The sequence below is a fragment of the Pristiophorus japonicus genome, chromosome 4 (genome assembly GCF_044704955.1).
Source record: "Pristiophorus japonicus isolate sPriJap1 chromosome 4, sPriJap1.hap1, whole genome shotgun sequence".
Taxonomy (NCBI): domain Eukaryota; kingdom Metazoa; phylum Chordata; class Chondrichthyes; family Pristiophoridae; genus Pristiophorus; species Pristiophorus japonicus.
This window is the reverse complement of record NC_091980.1, coordinates 259287212-259302871: the sequence shown is the minus strand read 5'-3', so window position 1 is coordinate 259302871 and position 15660 is coordinate 259287212. Positions and strand designations below refer to the sequence as shown.

General features: G+C 45.8%; 1 protein-coding gene across 1 annotated transcript in view; it reads left to right on the top strand.

Annotated features, from left to right (window-relative positions):
• LOC139262346 (MAPK/MAK/MRK overlapping kinase-like) overlaps positions 1 to 15660 on the top strand; it is a 253865-nt gene that overhangs the window by 208333 nt on the left and 29872 nt on the right. The window lies entirely within an intron of this gene.

The window sequence follows — 15660 nt, the reverse complement described above, 5'->3', positions numbered from 1 at the left end:
TCTTCCCGCAGGCAAATGACAGAAAAAAAGAAAAAAGATGCGCACTTACCTGTTGCTGCTGCGTCCGTTGGAACTTCCGAGCCTGAGGCCTCTGGTGACTGCGCATCGCAGCGCGGGCACGTGGGGAAGTGCGCAGGCTGGGAGCTGGAGACAGCAGCCGATCAGGTGAAGTATAGATTCTCATTCATAGTAATAGGAGTTCCATAAGTCTGGAAGTCTGGAACACCTATTACTATGAATGAGAAACCCTCCCAAACACCCAAAACACAATAAAAAATAGAAAATGAACTACATATTTAACATTCATTTAAATTAAAGTTCTTATTAAAAAAAATGTTCCCGACTTTTTTTAAAGTTATTTTAATTAAGCCTTAAAATAAACTTACTGTAGTGGGGAGGTTTTTTAAAAATAAAACGTGTTATTATAACTTTATTTTTAAATGTTTCTGTGTATTTTTAAACACTTGCGCCTGTAAAAATAGGCTATACGCCTGCTTTATCAGGCACAAGATTTTAAAGGACATTTGCAGGGCAGGATATTCGTAAATATCGGAAATCTTGCCCTGCAAGTGTCCTCACTCCCGATATCTGTGAGATCTGACAAGCCAGAAGCTTGACAGGTCGGAAAAGCCGGTTTTCAGCGCCTGCGCATTGCACGCTGAAACCCGGCTTTTCCGATGCCTTCCCGGGTCCGTAGAAACTTTTTACGGACCCGGGACATCGGCCAACATCTCCCCGTTTGGGGCGCTAATTTTTAAAAGTTTGAAAAGTTAGCGCCAGGCGCTAACGAGTTCAAACTTTTGAAAAATTCGCCGTTTGCGCTCCAAGAACTAGCGCTCCACTTTCTTCTTGGAGCGCAATTGGCAGCAGGCGGGGTGGTGAATTCAGCAGCGCTGCTCAGCCTTCAAAGGCTCCTTCCCTTCCTTAAAGGGACGGGCCATCGCTGCAGGCTCTGCAAAATAAAAAGTAAGTACCTGGACCACCACAGTAGCCGTGATCCCATGTGATCAGCCCAGCACTCAAACAGAGTGCCGGGCTGATCAATCGCAGGCAGGAACTTGGGGAAAAAAACTCGAAGAAAAAAGATACTTTTTTTTTTTACTTACCTTGGCCACCTCACCTTTAAGTATTGACCCCGAAACGGCCGGCTGCCCAATGCACGCCTCCTGCAACTGCCAGTATTTTCGTCCGGCGTTACTGCAGGGAAGTTAATTTTGGGTCCGGGTCGATGTGCACGGCCCATGATGTCACAATCTCCGGGCAAAAGAGATTGGGACGCAATGCCGTAGCGCCGCCATAATACTCTCGCTGATTTCGCCCCCAATTGTTTTTTTTGGTCTAATTTATTTTCTCCTCTAACCTCTCCTATAGGTGTCCTATGCTGAGGTATGATATCAGGTGTTATGGCCCCATTGGTTGTTTTTTTTTAACTGAGTGCACTCTTATCCTTATCTGGCATTTATATATGTACACTTCCAGTAAGGGTTATGTATAGTTTTCAGAAGTAGTAACATTGGGCAATATGTTTTTTTAACCGTGTTTACCCAGGAATTATGTTACCCCCCTCCCCTCCCCCCATGCTAATTCAGTAGAGACTCGGTTTCATAATATGGGACTTCTACATTCTGTGTCACATCATGCAGTGAGTCATTGGAAATGGAAGCTCTTGGAAAAGAATTTTTAAAAAAAATCTATTTAGGAGCAGATAAAGCATATCTCAAACAGAGTACCCTTCAAAATATTTCATCCTGACAGAGGGATTTAAGAAGATTAGTTACATATTCAGGTAGAATTCCTATTTGTTGAATACATTAGGATCTGTCTATTTCTCCAGTGGGGAAAACAAGAATGAAAGATATTTAGATAGTGCCTCATCGGTCGAGTATCAGAGAAAATCAGTTAGTAACACTCTCACCTCTGTGTTAGAAGGTCGTGGGTTCAAGACTTGTTCAAGACAGATTCTCTGGACTCTGGGGAGGTACCAGTGGATTGGAAAGCAGCTAATGTAACGCCTCTGTTTAAAAAAGGGGGTAGACAAAAGGCAGGTAACTATAGGCCGGTTAGTTTAACATCTGTAGTGGGGGAAATGCTTGAAGCTATCATTAAGGAAGAAATAGCAGGACATCTAGATAGGAAAAGTGCAATCAAGCAGACGCAACATGGATTCATGAAGGGGAAATCATGCTTAACTAATTTACTGGAATTCTTTGAGGATATAACGAGCATGGTGGATAGAGGTATACCGATGGATGGTGGTGTATTTAGATTTCCAAAAGGCATTCGATAAGGTGCCACACAAAAGGTTACTGCAGAAGATAAAGGGACGCGGAGTCAGAGGAAATGTATTAGCATGGATTGAGAATTGGCTGGCTAACAGAAAGCAGAGAGTCGGGATAAATGGGTCCTTTTCAGGTTGGAAATCGGTGGTTAGCGGTGTGCCACAGGGACCACAACTGTTTACAATATACATAGAAGACCTGGAAGAGGGGACAGAATGTAGTGTAACAAAATTTGCAGATGACACAAAGATTAGTGGGAAAGCGGGTTGTGTAGAGGACACAGAGAGGCTGCAAAGAGATTTAGATAGGTTAAGCGAATGGGCTAAGGTTTGGCAGATTGAATACAATGTCGGAAAATGTGAGGTCATCCACCTTGGAAAAAAAAACAGTAAAAGGGAATATTATTTGAATGGGGAGAAATTACAACATGCTGCGGTGCAGAGGGACCTGGGGGTCCTTGTGCATGAATCCCAAAAAGTTAGTTTGCAGGTGCAGCAGGTAATCAGGAAGGCAAATGGAATGTTGGCCTTCATTGCTAGAGGGATGGAGTACAAAAGCAGAGAGATCCTGCTGCAACTGTACAGGGTATTTGTGAGGCCGCACCTGGAGTACTGCATGCAGTTTTGGTCACCTTACTTAAGGAAGGATATACTAGCTTTGGAGGGGGTACAGAGACGATTCACTAAGCTGATTCCGGAGATGAGGGGGTTACCTTATGATGATAGATTGAGTAGACTGGGTCTTTACTCGTTGGAGTTCAGAAGTTTGAGGGGTGATCTTATAGAAACAATTAAAATAATGAAAGGGATAGACAAGATAGAGGCAGAGAGTTTGTTTCCACTAGTCGGGGAGACTAGAACTAGGGGGCACAGCCTCAAAATACGGGGGAGCCAATTTAAAACCGAATTGAGAAGGAATTTCTTCTCCCAGAGGGTTGTGAATCTGTGGAATTCTCTGCCCAAGGAAGCAGTTGAGGCTAGCTCATTGAATGTATTCAAATCACAGATAGATAGATTTTTAACCAATAAGGGAATTAAGGGTTACGGGGAGCGGACGGGTAAGTGGAGCTGAGTCCACGGCCAGATCAGCCATGATCTTTTTGAATGGCGGAGCAGGCTCGAGGGGCTAGATGGCCTACTCCTGTTCCTAATTCTTATGTTCTTATATGTTCTTATGTGTACATAATCTAGGTTGACACTTCAGGGCTGTACTGAGGGAGATACTATCTGTATTATCTTTCGGATGAGACATTAAAACTGATGTCTGCCTGTTCAGGTAGATGTATTCGAAGAAGAGCAGGAACTTCTTCGAACATCCTGGCCCACGTTCCTCCCTGAACCAACATTACCAACTAAAAAACCCCAGATTAAATGGTCATTCAACTGATTTTCTGTTATGTGCTGTTTTCGGCACGGGCCAAATGGCCTTCTTCTGTGCTGTAACCATTCTATGATTCTATGTGTGATCTTGTTGTCCACAATTGGCTTCTGCATTTACCTACATAACCTGAGGATACAATACAATGCTATATAGACACAAGTTTTTTTCTCAAATGTTTCACACAATTCATTATTTTGAATTGCAGTGAATGTTATATAGGCAAAGGACGCGACTGTTGCCAACGAAATAAAATAATTGCGCATGCCCAGTGCCAGTGGTTGTTTGGATGTTCTCGTCGGACTTCCCACAGATTGGTGAGAGAAGAAGGAGGGGAGGGCGTGTGTAAAATTGATCACTGCTGCCAAACTGAGCCGCGTCAGGAGAAGAAAATAAAAATTTAAAGTTGAATTAAGATTTATGCGCTGCCAAACTGAGCCGAGAGAGAAAGAGGGGAGCGGAGGGGGTGGGGAAAAGAGATCGCTGCTGCCAAATGAATTGGTGTTTCTTATGTTCAATTGGTGTTTCCAACGGCTTATGAAAGTTAACATTTATATGCAGAATCCTTTGCAGCTTCCGGTTCATTGGTGGCAGTCCTTCTGATAGGCCATTAGTTTCAAAGCTTCCAATTTTAATATAAAATCACAATTTAGGATCTTGGTTAATTTTCATGCTCTTTAAAATGAGGGATGCAAGAGTTGGAAATGCAATTTTCCATTTTGTGCACCCACTGCCAAAATTGAGCAATACCTGATCAGGTATAGCACAGCCAGATTCAGAGCAACCCAACCTCTTCTGTTCAATTAGCCGCAATATCAGAAGTGGGGGTTTTCTCTGTTTGAACAGAGCTGTGCATACAGAGCTGGGTGAGAGTTGGGTCAATCTGCTAAACGGGGTGACTTGCTAAACAGAGTGACTACAGGAATTTGGTCAGAGTGGGAATTTGGTGCAGAGGTGCATTCAAGATAGTTTTCTGGAGCAATATGCTCTAGAAGCAATAGGAAGGCAGGCCATTTAGTAATGAGCAATGAACCAGACTTAGTTAATCTAACAGTATGGGACCATTTATCTAACAGTGATCATAATATGATTGAATTCAATGTTAGGCTTGAAAAGGAGAAACTTAACATGGTTACTAAGATTCTAGATTTCGGTACGGCTAACTTTAACAGGATGAGACAGAGACTGACGACAGCAAACTGGTCAAAACTGGTATCGGGTAAAACTAGATGAACTGTGGGAGGTGTTTAAAAAAAGTATTTAACTTAATACAGGACCAGTATGTACCCATAAGGGGAAAGAGCTCTGTTTACTAAAGTAAACAGTCATGGTTGACGAAAGATGTGAGAGCATAAAACAAACGAAAGAGCATATAAAAGTGCAATGAATTGTGTAGATCCAGGGTACTGGGACAGGTACAAATAACAGCAAGGGAGAACAAAAAAGATTGTAAGAGCTACAAAAAGAATACAAAAAGAAAATGATGAGCGATATCAAGATTAACACAATGTTTTTACAATTATATTAGGAGAAAAAGAGTAGTAAAGGGTAATGTGGGCCCTTTAAACACAGATGGGGTAATATTGCAAATTAAAATAAGGAAATAGCAGACTTGTTGAATAATTACTTTGTGTCAGTCTTCACAGCAGACGAAGAGGATTACACACCTGTCATTCCAGGGAAATTAATAATGAATTAAGGATTGGAACTCACTAAAGTTAATGTAAGTGAAAAAACAGTATTAGAAAAAATAACGGCACTAAAGGCTGACAATTCCCTAGGACCTGATGATTTCCACTCCAGGGTTTTAAAGGAAGTAGGTGAGGAAATTGCAGATGCTTTAGCCATAATCTTCCAAAGCTCTCTCAATTCAGCAATTGCCCTTTTAGATTGGAAAATTGCAAATATAACTCCATTATTTAAGAAAGGTGAGAGGGAAACCAGAAAATTATAGACATGTTAGTCTAACATCTATTGTAGGGAAATTACTGCAATCTATAATAAAGTAGTGACTGAGTACTTAAGAGAACTTTGAGTTGATTAGAAAGAGCCAACATGGATTTGTAAACAGTAGGTCATGTCTAATGAACCTAATAGAATTTTTTGAAGAAGTAACTAAAGTAATAGATAGGGTAATGTCTATGCATGTAGTTTATATGGACTTCCAGAAGGCATTTTATAAGGTTCCACATAAGAGACTGTTAGCTAAAATCCATGTTCATGGAATTGAAGGCAAATTGTTGACTTGGTTAGGAGATTGGATAGGAGGTAGAAGACAGAATTACATGGAATTAAACAGAATATACAGCACAGAAACAGGCCATTCGGCCTAACCAGTCCAGACTGGCGTTTATGCACCACTCAAGCCTCGTTCCATCTAACTTTATCAGCATGACTCTCTATTCCCTTCTCCCTCGTATACTTATCTAGCTTCTCCTTAAATATATCTATACAATTACTCTCTGTGGTAGCGAGTTCCAGATTCTCAACACTCTCTGTGTAAAGAGGTTTCTTCTGAATTCCCGATTTGCTTTTTTAGTGACTATCTTCTATTGATGGCCTCTAGTTGCTCTTTCCCACACGTGGAAACAGTCTCTCTATGTCTTCTTGATCAAAACCTTTCATAATTTTAAAGACCTAAAGTGAGTAAGTATAATGGGGACGTACTCAAATTGGAAGGAAGTGACTAGTGTTGTCCCACAAGGATGTGTCCTGGGGCCTCAGCTAGTCACTGTATTTGTTAATGACTTAGATAATATAATTGTGAGTCATGTATCCAAGTTTGCCGATGACACAAAGATTGTTGGTATAGTAAGTAGTGTAGACGGGAGCATAAAATTATAAAGAGACATTGATAGATTAAGTGAGTGGGCAAAACAGTGGCAGATGGATTTCAATACAGGTGCGTATGAGGTATCCATTTTGGACTAAAATAGGATAGATCCAAGTATGATTTAAATGATGAAAAGCTAGGAATAGTGGAGATCCAAAGAGATTTAGAGGTCTATGTAAACAGATCACTAAAATATAGTAGTCAGGTACTAAATTAGCCTTCATAATTAGAGGGCTAGAAGATAATGGGGAGGAAGTTTTGCTACAACTATACAAAGCCCTAGTTAGTTTGTTGGATCTGCTGGTTACTGAATTTCCATGTTTTGCCTGCATATATGTGATTTTAGTTTTTATATATTTTTTTCTTTTGATTTTAAGTTGCTTTATGTCCCATTACAAATATCCTTTGCTACTCAAATGTTCATATAATTTTGAAGAAAGACAATTGCCCTTAACTTATAATTTTTACGAGTGAGAAATCTCCCTACAGCTGGGTGAATATGGCAACGGCATAATCTTTCCTTGTTATCAACATTTTGAAATATATTTAATATTAAAAAAATGTACACAATACTAACGTCCATGTCAAAGATGGACTTCCAGAAATTTGTAGCATTTATTTTGAAGTTGTATGTGATATGTCCTTACTATACAGTATAAATGCACACGAGGCCCATACTTAGAAAATAGGGGCAGGAGTAGGCCATTCGGCCCTTCGAGCCTGCAAGAAAGTCACGTGAGAGAAAGTCACTCTGTGACCAGTTACCTTTATTATCAAGAACTCAAGAGACAGACGGTGGATGGAGCTTCCCCTTTTATACCGGAAAAATCCAGGTTAGGAGTGTCTCCCACAAGTTCGCCCCCTTGTGGTCAGTATTCTCAAGGTGTACAACTTAGGTCAGCTTATACATGGGTTACAATGACAGTTGAATACATGACATCACCTCCCCCGCAAAGTCTTATTGGGATCACAGGTTAAGTCTCTCTGGTGGTTTATGCTCCCTTGTAGAGTGCCTGAGTTGGGGCTCCGGTTGTTGGGCACTGGCCTGAGTGTCTGCTGTTTGCGGTGCCTCAGGCCTGTCCGGACAGCCCACAGTGAATGGACTCTTCTCCACTTGGTTCCGGTGTTCGGTCACCTGTGGTGGAGTAAACTCTACTTCGTGTTCTTCCTCTGCTTCTTCTATGGGGTTGCTGAACCTCCTTTTAGTTTGATCTACGTGTTTGCGGCAGATTTGTCCATTGGTAAGTTTAACTACCAAAATGCTATTCCCCTCTTTGGCAATCACAGTGCCTGCAAGCCATTTGGGCCCTGCAGCGTAATTAAGGAAAAAACAGGGTCATTGACATCAATACATCGCGCCCTCATATTCCTGTCATGGTAGTCACGTTGTGACTGATGCCTGCTCTCAACAATTTCTTTCATAATAGGGTGTATAGGGGATAAACTGGTTTTGAGTGTCCTTTTCATTAGCAGCTCTGCGGGTGGAACCCCTGTGAGCGAGTGTGGTCGAGATCTATTGGCCCACAGGAGGCATGATAGTGGCTTTGTAGGGACCCCCCTTGGATTCTGAGCATCCCCTTTTTGATTATCTGCACTGCTTGTTCCGCCTGGCCGTTTGAGGCCGGCTTGAACAGTGCCATTCTGACATGGTTGATTCCATTGCCTGCCATGTAGTCCTGGAATTCAGTGCTTGTGAAGCACGGGCCATTGTCGCTGACCAAGACGTCCGGGAGACCATGGGCGGCGAACATTGCCCGTAGACTTTCTACCATGGCAGAAGATGTGCTTGAATTTAAAATGGCACGCTCAATCTGTCATGTATTCCACTGTCATTGTAACCCATGTATATCATGAGAACATTGACCACTAGGTGGTGGACTTGTGGGAGACACTCCTAACCTGGACTTGCAGGTATAATAGGGGAAGCTCCACCCACCTTCATCACTTCAGTGCTGGCTAATAAAGGTTACTGGTCACAGAGTGACCTTCTTTCAAGTATGGGCCTCGTGGGCATTTATACTGTATAGAAGGACATATTATTGGCAACGAGAAACTGGGATTTAAAACGCGAGCGTGCCACTAGCAGCACAGACGAGAGGTACTGTGTTGGTGATGATTGGGACGATTTTATTGAGAGACTACAGCAAAGTTTCGTCACTAAGGAATGGCTGGGACAGGATTCAGCCGACAAACGCAGGGCTCATCTCCTGACGGTTTGTGGATCCAGGACGTATTTCCTGATGAAGGACCTTCTAGCGCCAGAGAAGCTGGCGGGCTAGACATTTGAAGAGCTCAGTAAGTTGATCGGGGAACACTTTAAGCCGGCGAGCAGCATGCACATGGCGAGACACCGGTTTTACACGCACCGGCGGCGAGAAGGGCAAAGTGTTCCAGACTTCGTGGCAGACCTCAGGCAACTGGCGAGCCTATGTAAGTTCCCAGATGCATGCAGAGCGGAGATGCTGCGAGACTTTTTTATTGAGGGCATCGGGCATGCTGGGGTCTTCAGGAAACTGATTGAGACCAAAGACTTGACCCTGGAAACGGCGGCTTTGATGGCCCAGACATTTATCTCAGGGGAGGAAGAGACCAGAATGATGTTTGACAAAAATCTTGGTTTAAATGCAGCAAATGGACAGGGAGTCAACATTGTTAACGCGGCACACAGTTCTCCAGGCAGACAGGGGCAATCGGATATGCCCGAGCATGTAGTTGAACCCAAAGGGGGAATTCAACAGAGACAATGGCTAGCTGAATGACGATTCATGCCATCACAAGGGACAATGCGGCCAGTAATGTGGCCATCAACACCTGTTAATGGTGCGCTTAAGGATTGTTACAGAGACAGTCAGAGACGATCGACTGGTAATGGACCTTTTGTTTCCAACAATGGCTCATGTTGGAGGTGTGGAGGCAAACACACAGCCAGAGCTTGCAGGTATCAGCAATGTACCTGCAGAAACTGCAACGTCAGCGGTCACTTGGCGTGAATGTGCAGGAAGCCTGCAGCCAGGTTGATGTACGAGGAGGACGGGCCCGATGTAAGCCCTATGAGGCCAAATGGACACTGGGGGAAATCGCTGGAAGCTGAAGTTCAGCGAGTTCATGTGGAGCACATATACAGTTCATACACCAGGACGCCACCGATAATGATGAAAGTGCTCCTCAACGGCATCCCAGTATCAATGGAGCTAGACACAGAGGCCAGCCAGTCCCTGATGAATATCAAACAGTTCGACAAGTTGTGGGCATCCAAGACCAGGAGGCCAAAATTATTGCCAATTGACGCACAGCTACGGACATACACAAAGGAGATCATTCCGGTGCTAGGCAGCGCCACGGTAGTCATGACCCACAAAGATTCAGAGAACAGGTTGCCATTCTAGATTGTCCCGAAGGACGGTCCCGCACTGTTGGGGAGGAATTGGCTGGCTTTCATGAACTGGAAATGGGGCGATGTCAGTGCAATTTCTTCTGTGGAGCGAATATCATGCTCACAGGTCCTGGACACATTTGACTCATTATTTCAACCCAGCATTGGCACCAAGGTAGTGATTCACATAAACCCGGACGCCAGGCCAGTACACCACAAGGCCAGGGCGGTGCCGTACTTGATGCGGGAAAAGATAGAAGACAAATTGGACCGCCTGCTGAGGGAAGGCATCATCTCGCCAGTCGAATTCAGTAACTGGACGAGCCCGATTGTGCCGGTGCTCAAGCCGGATGGGTCGGTCAGGATATGTGGTGATTACAAGGTCACCATCAATCGTGTGTCACTCCAAGACCAGTACCCGCTACCGAGAGCAGAGGACCTCTTTGCAACGCTATCCGGTGGCAAACCTTTTTCAAAATTGGACCTGACTTCAGCTTACATGACCCAGGAGCTGGCGAGTGAGTCAAAGAAGCTGACCACCATCATGACACAAAAGGGGTTGTTTGAGTACAACAGATGTCCGTTCGGGATTTGCTCGGCCGCCGCGATCTTTCAATGAAATATGGAAAGCCTCCTCAAGTTGATTCCAAGGACAGTGGTTTTTCAAGACGACATCCTCATCACGGGTTTTGATACCGAAAAACACCTTCGCAACCTGGAGGAGGTGCTACACAGACTGGACCGGGTAGGTCTGTGACTGAAAAAGGCGATGTGCATCTTCCTAGCTCCAGAGGTAGAATTCCAGGGGATGAGGGTAGCAGCAGACGGGATCAGACCTACTGCGTCCAAAACGGATGCGATCCAGAGAGCACCCAGACTCTGTAACACGACGGAGTTGCGTTCGTTCCTGGGGCTCCTGAACTATTTTGGTAACTTTCTTCCCAAATTGAGCACGCTGTTAGAGCCGCTACATGTGCTCCTTCGCAAAGGTCACGAATGGTTCTGGGGGGGACAGCCAGGAAAGGGCTTTTGATAGAGCACGAAATTTGTTATGCTCCAACAATCTGTCAATGCTATATGACCCATGTAAGAAACTCGTTTTAACGTGCGACGCGTCGTCCTATGGGGTCGGCTGTGTGTTGCAACATGTTAATGTCAAGGGTCAGTTACAGCCGGTAGCTTATGCCTCCAGAAGTCTGTCCCAGGCAGAACAGGGCTACGGGATGGTAGAAAAGGAAGCACTTGCATGTGTATACGCAGTAAAAGAAATGCACCAGTACCTGTTTGGCAGGAAATTTGAGCTGGAGACGGATCACAAACCCCTAACGTTCCTTTTGGCTGACAACAAGATCATAAATGCTAATGCATCAGCCCGCATACAGAGGTGGGCACTTACGTTAGCCGCCTATGACTACACAATTCGGCACAGACCGGGCACTGAAAACTGCGCCGATGCACTCAGCAGGCTCCCACTAGCCACCACCGAGCAGGCAACCGAGCATGCTGCTGAGCTGGTCATGGCTATTGAAGCTTTCAAAAGCGAAGGCTCACCCGTGACACCCTGTCAGATTAAAGTCTGGACAAATAGAGACCCGCTACTGTCTTTAGTCAAGAAATGTGTCCTGAATGGGGACTGGGCAGCCACGTACATGGAATGCCCTGAGGAATTCAAACCATTTCACAGGTGCAAGGATGAACTCTCGATTCAGGCCGATTGCCTACTATGGGGAAACCGAGTAGTCATGCACCAGATGGGCAGAGAGATGTTCATCAGAGAACTCCACAATGAGTACCCGGGCATTGTCATGATGAAGGCAATTGCCAGGTCACACGTTTGGTGGCGAGGGATAGATGCAGACCTGGAACTTTGTGTTCACAGGTGCAACACGTGTGCCCAGCTGGGCAATGCGCCCAGGGAAGCCCTTCTTAGCCCCTGGTCCTGGCCCGCCAAGCCATGGTCACACATCCATGTGGACTATGCAGGTCCTTTCATGGGAAAAATATTTTTGGTTGTAGTAGATGCCTACACCAAATGGATCGAATGTGACATTCTCAATTCAAGCATATCCTCTGCCACGGTAGAAAGTCTACGGGCAATGTTCGCCGCCCATGGTCTCCAGGACGTCTTGGTGAGCGACAATGGCCCGTGCTTTACAAGCATTGAATTCCAGGACTTCATGGCAGGAAATGGAATCAACCATGTCAGAACAGCACCGTTCAAGCCAGCCTCAAATGACCAGGCAGAATGAGCAGTGCAGATAATCAAACAGGGATTGCTCAGAATCCAAGGGGGGTCCCTACAAAGCCGCTTATTACGCCTCCTGTTGGCCAATAGATCCCGACCACACTCGCTCACAGGGGTCCCACCCGCAGAGCTGCTAATGAAAAGGACGCTCAAAACGAAGTTATCCCTTATACACCCCACCATGAAAGAAATTGTTGAGAGCAGGCGCCAGTCACAATGTGACTACCATGACAGGAATGCGAGGGCGCGATGTATTGATGTAAATGACCCTGTCTTTGTCCTCAACTACACTGAAGGGCTTAAATGGCTTGCAGGCACTGTGATTGCCAAAGAGGGAAATAGGATTCTGGTAGTTAAACTGACCAATGGACAAATCTGTCGCAAACATGTGGATCAAACAAAAAGGAAGTTCAACAACCCCATAGAAGAAGCAGAGGAAGAACACGATGTAGAGTTCACTCCACCACAGGTGACCGAACACCGGAACCAAATGGTGGAGAGCCCAGTCACTGTGGGCAGTCCGGACAGACCTGAGGCAACGCAAACAGCAGACACTCAGGCCAGTGCCCAACAACTGGAGCCCAACTCAGGCACTCTCCAAGGGAGCGTAAACCACCAGAGAGACTTAACCTGTGATCCCAATAAGACTTTGGGGGGGAGGTGATGTCACGTATTCCACTGTCATTGTAACCCATGTATAAACTGACCTAAGTTGTACACCGTGAGAACATTGACCACTAGGTGGTGAACTTGTGGGAGACTCCTAACCTGGACTTTCAGGTATAAAAGGGGAAGCTCCCAACATCACTTCAGTGCTGGTTAATAAAGGTTACTGGTCACAGAGTGACCTTCTCTCAAGCATGGGCCTCATGTGCATTTGTACTGTATAGTAAGGACATATTACAATCCATTTGGAGTAGGCGTCTACTACAACCAAAAACATTTTTCCCATGAAAGGACCTGCATAGTTCACATGGATCCGTGCCCATGGCTTGGCAGGCCAGGACCAGGGGCTAAGGGGGGCTTCCCTGGGTGCGTTGCCCAGCTGAGCACACGTGTTGCACCTGCGAATACAAAGTTCCAGGTCTGCATCTATCCCTGGCCATCAAACGTGTGACCTGGCAATTGTCTTCATCGTGAAAATGCCCAGGTGCTCATTGTCAACTTCTCTGATAAACACCTCTCTGCCCTTCTGGGACATGACTACTTGGTTTCCCCACAGTAGGCAATCGGCCTGAATCGAGAGTTCATCCTTGCACCTATGAAACATTTTAAACTCGTCAGGGCATGCCCCGTACTTGGCTGTCCAGTCCCCATTCAGAACACATTTCTTAACTATGACAGTAGCGGGTCTTTATTTGTCCAGACGTTAATCTGATGGGCTGTCACAGGTGAGCCTTCGCTTTCGAAAGCTTCAACAGCCATGACCATCTCAGCATCATGCTCAGCTGCCCCCTCAGTGGTGGCTAGTGGTAGCCTGCTGAGTGCATCGGCACAGTTTTCAATGCCCGGTCTGTGCCGAATTGTATAGTCATAGGCTGCTAACGTAAGTGCCCACCTATGTATGCAGGCCAATGCATTCGCATTTATGGCCTTGTTGTCGGCCAAAAGGGACGTTAGGGGTTTGTGATCCGTCTCCAGCTCAAATTTCCTGCCAGACAGGTACTGGTGCATTTTTTTTACTGCATATACCATCCCGTAGCCCCTTTCTGCCTGGGACAGACTTCTGGAGGCATAAGATATCGGCTGTAACTGACCATTGGCATTCACATGCTGCAACACACACCCAACCCCATAGGACAACGCATCACACGTTAAAACAAGTTTCTTACACAGGTCATATAACGTTAACAGTTTGTTGGAGCATAACAAATTGCGTACTCTATTAAAAGCCCTTTCCTAGCTGTTCCCCCAGACCCAATCGCGACCTTTGCGTAGGAGCACGTGTAGCGGCTCTAACAGCGTGCTCAATTTAGGAAGAAAGTTACCAAAATAGTTCAGAAGCCCCAGGAACGAACGCAGCTCCGTCGTGTTACGGGGTCTGGGTGCTCTCTGGATCGCTTCCGTTTTGGACGCAGTAGGTCTGATCCCGTCTGCTGCTACCCTCCTCCCCAGGAATTCTACCTCTGGAGCTAGGAAGATGCACATTGCCTTTTTCAGTCACAGACCTACCCGGTCCAGTCTGCGTAGCACCTCCTCCAGGTTGTGGATGTGTTCTTCAGTATCGCGACCCGTGATGAGGATGTCGTCTTAAAAAACCACCGTCCTTAGAATCGACTTGAGGAGGCTTTCCATATTTCGCTGAAAGATCGCGGGGGCCGAACAAATCCCGAACGGACATCTGTTGTACTCAAACAACCCCTTGTGTGTTGTGATGGTAGTCAGCTTCTTCGGCTCACTCGCCAGCTCCTGGGTCATGTAAGCTGAGGTCAGGTCCAATTTTGAAAAAAGTTTGTCACCGGATAGCGTCACAAAGAAGACCTCCGCTCTCGGTAGCAGGTACTGGTCTTGGAGTTACACACGATTGATGGTGGCCTTGTAATCGCCACATATCCTGACCGACCCATCCGCCTTGAGCACCGGCATGATCGGGCTCGCCCAGTCATTGAATTCAACTGGCGAGATGATGCCTTCCCTCAGCAGGCGGTCCAATTTGCCTTCTATCTTTTCCCGCATCACGTACGGCACTGCTCTGGTCTTGTGGTGTACTGATCTGGCGTCCGGGTTTATGTGAATCACTACCTCGGCCCCCATGAAAGTGCCGATGCCGGGTTGAAATAATGAGTCAAATTTGTCCAGGACCTGTGAGCATGATACTCGCTCCACAGAAGAAATTGCATGGACATCGCCCCATTTCCAGTCCATGACAGCAAGCCAACTCCTCCCCAGTAGTGTAGGACCGTCCTCCGGGATAATCCAGAGTGGCAACCTGTTCTCTGAATCTTTGTGGGTCATGACTACTGTGGCGCTGCCTAGCACCAGAATGATCTCCTTTGTATATGTCTGTCGCTGTGCGTTAATCGTCAATAATTTTGGCCTCCTCGCCTTGGACACCCACAACTTGTCGAACTGTTTGATACTCATCAGGGACTGGCTGGCCCCCGTGTCTAGTTCCATTAATACTGGGATGCCATTGAGGAGCACTTTCATCATTATCGGTGGCATCCTGGTATATGAGCTGTATATGTGCTCCACATGAACTCGCTGAACTTCAGCTTCCAGCGATTTCCTCCAGTGTCCATTTGGCCTCGTGGGGCTTACATCGGGTCCGTCCTCCTCGTACATCAACCTGGCTGCAGGCTTCCTGCACATACGCGCCAAGTGACCGCTGACGTTGCAGTTTCTGCAGGTATATTGTTGATACCTGCAAGCTTTGGCTGGGTGTTTGCCTCCACACCTCCAGTGTTGAAAACAAAAGGTCCATTACCAGTCGATCGTCTCTGACTGTCTCTGTAACTGTCCTTAAGCACACCATTAACAAGTGTTGATGACCCCATTACTGGCCGCATTGTCCATTGTGAAGGCATGAATCGCCGTTCAGCTATCCATTGTC